This window comes from Pteropus alecto, unplaced genomic scaffold, assembly GCF_000325575.1.
Source record: "Pteropus alecto unplaced genomic scaffold, ASM32557v1 scaffold220, whole genome shotgun sequence".
Lineage (NCBI taxonomy): Eukaryota > Metazoa > Chordata > Mammalia > Chiroptera > Pteropodidae > Pteropus > Pteropus alecto.
Genome location: NW_006430043.1, coordinates 1,127,842 through 1,133,841, shown reverse-complemented (window position 1 = coordinate 1,133,841; position 6,000 = coordinate 1,127,842). Strand labels below are relative to the sequence as shown.

General features: G+C 35.9%; 1 protein-coding gene across 4 annotated transcripts in view; it reads right to left on the bottom strand.

Moving 5' to 3' along the window:
- The window catches only part of ATF7 (activating transcription factor 7), an 81,252-nt gene that overhangs the window by 58,213 nt on the left and 17,039 nt on the right, over window positions 1–6,000 (bottom strand). The window lies entirely within an intron of this gene.

Here is a 6,000-nt window from a genome sequence, read left to right as displayed (position 1 = left end):
TGGCTGGCAATTTTAGTCTTTAGAGCAGAAGTTGGTTCAGCTCTTCAATCTGCCAGCAGAATCAGAAGCCACACAGGGCACATGGTGTGCCAGACTGGGAATGGGCTAATTTTACAAAGTTCGTTCTCATTCTCTCTGTACTTTCACGTGACAACTGCATAAAGTCTAGATTCTTACCAAAGCATAATCTTAGGTAGCATAGTTCACTGCACACAAAAAAATTCAAAGTTAAACACAAAGGCATTATTACAAAGAGATAAACCCCAAAGCTTCCATCTTTTCTCCATGATGCTTTCCTTCTTGAAATCCTATCCTTAACCTGATAAATGTGTGAGAGATTTAAAAAGCAAAATCTACCTACGACTAACTATTAACAGCAGCATTTCTCCCTCACAATTTGTATGTCATTTCATGTCATTTCTTCAAGATGAAATTTTAAAAAAGAAAAGCTTTCTACACATCCGAACTCGAAAGTAGCAGCCCTGTGCTATAATTTATAGGACAGTCCCTCTGTGGTTAGATTTAACCCTCAACAAACAAAAGGAAACTAGGCTTGAGAATTAAGATATCCAATTTCTATTTAAATCTTTTTGTTATGACAAATAAAGAGATTAAACAACACTAAAATTTATAGGTAATCAGTTCTATTTTGATTTTTAAAAATATGTATTGCTATATTGAGCAAATACCCCGAAATAGGTACTGGAGCGAGGGGATTAGTAATAGCAAAATATAGCCCAGGAAATTATAAGCAGAAAACTAGAATAAATTCCCCCCCCCAAAAAAATACATGCTTTTTTACAAAAATGAATAAAAAGATGACAAAAATAAAGATGTTTTGCTTTATAAACAATATTGGCAAACATTATATGTCAAATATTTAAACATAACCAAAAGTCTAAAAATTTAGCTAAGTAAATAACTAAGTCTTTATTAACATAACTATAATCCTTTCAAAGAGGTTTATCATTTGGTTATAAAGACTTAATTAAGATCAAGACCTGGCTCTGACCAAACTCAAGCTCAAGAGGCTTTTCTTATATTATAAAGTCCAATTTAAAAGGGGCATTGTGTTTTATTTAAGTTACTGCATATGGTTAAAAAGCTTAAGTTTACGTCCTTTGAGCAGAACGTGGATGCTCTCTTTCTTCTCCTATGAAAGAGCTTCCAGAGCATCTCTTGCACCTTGTTCATAATGCACAATTTATTGGCATTTTGTTTCCTTTCTAAATGGCCAGGAGGGAAGAACAGCTCCACAGCCACTGTGTGTGGTTAGTAATGATGCTTTTACTTGTCATTGTACAAAGCCTGTTAAATATTTACAACACAGACAGCAATATCTAAGTCCTAAACACCCAGTTGTGAGTTTGAATTTTTTTAGAAATAAATCTATGACAAGTTTTCCCCAGCAAAACGCCAGAAGACTTTACTAACAGCTTCAAGAGACCCAGAGGGTCCAGAGGAGCAGTTATAGGCCATCTGGTGATTACTTATTATTATTTATACAGCACTGTGGATATACACACAGATGTGTTATGAATCCGCATACAGAGTAGGCCCTAACAAGGGCTTCAGACAAAATGGGACTGCTGAGCAAGTCAATCTGCATTAAAGAAACACGCTAACCAGAGAGAGGGAGCACACTGGCTGTTCTTCAATCTGCTGCATTAGCTGGAAGAGTATTTGATAAAATGAAGAATTCTATATAATGATGACAATATCTTGTAAGTTAACAACTTACGTATATGTGGTTTTGCAGGGGTGGCAAATGAGGGATTAATGAAGGATAGGCTCTCAGATCCAGAAGGCACTTTATAAACTCGGAAGTTTGTAAAAAAAGGGACTAGGAAAGAGTCCCTCTCCTAACTTAGGAAGAACTGAGATATGCTAATACAGGATTTTTTTTTTTTTTTTAAATCATGAATGCTATGAGAACAGTTCCTGGGCTCCCGTTTCAAATGTTAAGTCAAAAAGAAACAAGAGCGAATAACTGAAAAATTTTACCTTAATTTTTGGGGTATAGCTACAATTTAGGTTCATGCGCTTTTCTCTCTTTCGCTCTCCCTTTTTTTTCTGGCAGACTGGAACAAGGATGCTTTTAATCTACTATGCTTTTAGTAACATAATAACTATAATGTGAAAAACTAAAATAATCAACCGTATGTTTCTAAGGACAAGTGTCAAGAGTGCCAGATCTGACGTTTTAAAACTTGGATTTAATTCCTTGTTCTTAACACCTCTACATTTGTTTTTATCCCAGTCCCAGTTTCATCTACACAATGCCTAACATCCAAGGTTACATAAAACTGCAGCACACTCAGAGTGGACTGAAAGTTATTGCAAAATCAACATATTATTACAAAAAACAAGGTTAGCGTTTGGCCTAATTGTGTATAATGCAGTGTATTTTCAGCTGCCTGTCAGCATGCAGGCACTCTTACCAGATGGGAACTAAATGAATTATTGAGTGAAATATGAATTATTAAATAAAAATTTGAATTTTTTTAAACTCTTGGCAGGGGGTGAGGAAGAAAGGCTTATTTGTTTGTCTGAAATTGCCCTCACCTGTCGAAGCATGTAAAGATAGCATATACCACCACAAATGGCATTTACCGACCAGAGCCATTTCTTCCCTTGTTATTTTCCAATTCAAGATGCTCCCTTAACATAAAGATTCAGTAATCAGCACCAACCTGTTCTTCCTTCCTTTTCTTTTGTGCTAATGCCAGGTAACAGGGAAACTTGCCAAAGGGATAGAATTAAAAATCCAGAATCCCATAGTATAAGTATGGCCCATTTAATGGGAGGGCTGGGATAATAGAAATAATCTCTATAGATTCATGTTATACAGGCAATAAAACATATACCTTTGTAGCATGCCAGCATTTAACCAATCATAGAAGCTATTTGTTGCCTCATATATTACGAAGCAATAGAGATTTAAGGGATAATGTTCATGGAGGCAGAGGATACGAAGCAATAAACAGCATTGGAGGTTGGTTAAATGCCAACTGAAGCCAGGACTACAGCATCATAAACATTATTCCTACTATATGACAAGATAAGGAGGTATAAGAAGCTGCCCTCAATCCCACCACAACTAGGGCTCTACTGCTATTCTTGGCCTTAGAAAGGGAAAATGGGCCCTGGAGGTCTATGTTCATGTCTCAAAAAGGTATGAACAGAACCCCAACTTGTACCTAAATGTCCTCTGGGAGAAGAAAAGATCTGGTAGTAGATATCCTCAGGAGAACAAAAAAAGAGTAACAGGGTCACACAGGACAGAAAAACAGTCAAAGGATTTTTCCTTAAAAGGACACAGTTGATACAGAATGGTTATGACAGAAACCTTTCTCAATGGCTAATGATGGGATGATACTAACAGTCCATTAAGTAGTAACTATCTCCTCAGAAGAAATGTGTTCCTGTTCTTAAGGAAATAGACATTCTAAGTAATAAGCTTATATGACCAGCTTCTGCTCAAAGACTTGATTATGGTAACCAGAAAGACTACTTAAATATGCATAATTTGTACTGCAAACCAGTGTCTATGCTTGAGATGGAGGTATAGGAATATGGAATTGGTTGACTCCTGGTAATAAAAATTAGACAAAAAGTATCTAGAAGGTAAGTTATCTAACTTCATCCACATGAAATAACATCTCAAATTCAAGATTACTGACAGAGACGTAATTATTCCTGCTTCCACATACAATATCCACTTTCAAATAAAAGTGTCCCCCAAAGCATCAAAAACTTACAAGACTTCCTAGATTCAGCACCAAACTATATTTCTATTATTTTAAAAATAACACAGAGGTAAAGCCATTTTATAGTCACAATGTTTTTAAATAGATGCTATCTTATAAACATCAGAAACCCATACAACTCAAATTCAACCAGCCTTTTGCCACAGGAAATCTCAGGCACTACTGCCATAATAACAATGACCCATTCTCTGGAGACAGTTCTATTAACTACTCTTGCTGCCACATTCCATAGAGAGGTATGAGCAGGAATATTGCTTTCCCCGAATTCCTCTTCATGAGGGCGATGAGACCTTAAGAGAAACAGAGTCTCCACAGGAGAATAAGAATGAGAAGGCTCAAAAACCCCTATCACCTGTCTTTTCAGATAAGAATGCAGAGAACACAACCTTCAGCAGCCATCTTATTTTTAAAAAGTACATGCAGCATATTTAGAACTCAGCTGTGTCACATCAGACTTACTGTTGGGAAGTGGATCATGAACAGAATCCAAAAATAACAGCCATTAAAGACCTAGCAACCAAAACATGTTTACGTATCCATTGAAAGCCTGGTGGTTTTGATTATTTGGTGGAGAGCATAATCGACTAGTCTATTTTAGGTGAATTTTCCTTTCACATTCTCTTAATATTAAGGCGTAAGATGATTTCGGAGTTTAGAGGTACATGGGGTAAAGTCTGGGCAGGGAGCAGATATTGAAAATATGCAAAGTTCCTATAGTTTTTGTTTGTTGGTTTATTTTTAAGATCGGTGTCTTGCTTTATAATTTGCTTCCATTCTTTCTTTCTCAGACAGAAACTGCTGATTTTTGAGATTTCTATAGCAGTAAGTCCTAAACTATGCCTTGCAAAAATTATCGCAGTCCTTATTACCCTTCCTGGGACTTACAGAGACTTTTTACTCTTCTACCATTTCTGGAATAAAGAATTTAAATCGATGACAGTGGACTATAAATAGCTTCAAGGCCTAAAGGTGGCTCTAGAATGAAACCATTTTCAAGATATAAGGAAGTTGGACTACAGGCCAAGGGTAGTTCACTTTACCAAATTTATCTCCTCTATCAGATTTTCACTACTTCATATAACACAAAGCAATCATAGGAAATCTTGTAGAGATCCCACTCTATAGTTATTTGTTACTAGTTAATGGGAGAAACTGGGAGGGAGACTAAATACGACTAAAGAACTACAATCTCATCTGACCACAAAGTATTAACATGCAAAAAGGTAAAAAAATCAGGCTACCTTCAAAGCTTTAAGTTGCAGTCTTCTATTCTTTCTCATTGAAACAAGGAACTTGAATCCAAAAGAAGGTAGCCATCTCCCTGAGTTCTGCACTCAATGAGGAAAAAAATAGGACCTATGCCAGAGATTATAATAAATCCCAATAACCAAAATACCAATTCAGAAATGAGAGGGAGAAGTTAAGGAAAGGAAAAGATTTATGGTAAATAGAACACAACAAGATAAGAAGGAACCAAAGTAAAGTCCCTCCTGTTTTCCCACCTCTAGTCCAAACGTAAAACAAAAACAAAGAAGCAAATACAAAACTCTTTGAGAGCTCTCAAATTTCAGTGAAAATTACTCTCTTCTGATGAGACAGCCTGAAGAAACCCTATTTATATCTTTCTCCCTCTGAGAGCTTAAGAGATGCTTTTCTTGTGTATTCCTTTATTTTTATCATCCATTTTTACTTTTCTAAATCCTTGTCTGGGTGGTTTGAGGCATACAGCATCTAAGAGGGGGTACAGGTGTTGTGCAGCTTACATAATAAATGAAGAAAAATAAATTTAAGTATGAGAAAAGTAAATCTTATCACCAAAAATGCAGATTTTTAAAGTAAAGGAGTAAAAATGAAAAAGGTACCAGGTATCAATTATGAGAGTCACATTAAGTACTCTTATCAGTGAATTCGTAGAAAAATTTAGAGGGATCGGATTCAGATATACACTGCAATGAAGGTGTCTGAAAAGTGAAACAAATTTGCCCTATTTTTCCAAGTGGCTTCTATTGAAAAAAATTAAATATAAAACACATGGGGGAAAACATGCAGTCAACAGTAAAGTTGAAAACTTTGACAAGGAAGGAAATACTCCCTGCAATACTGAATCCTTAGAATACAATGACATTTTTAGTCTTTTCTGAAATTTTCAGCATTTACTGGAATTTGAAATTGTCCTTCTGCCCATTTCCTATCATGACCCCCATCTCATCCACCTCTCAAATTCCAATTC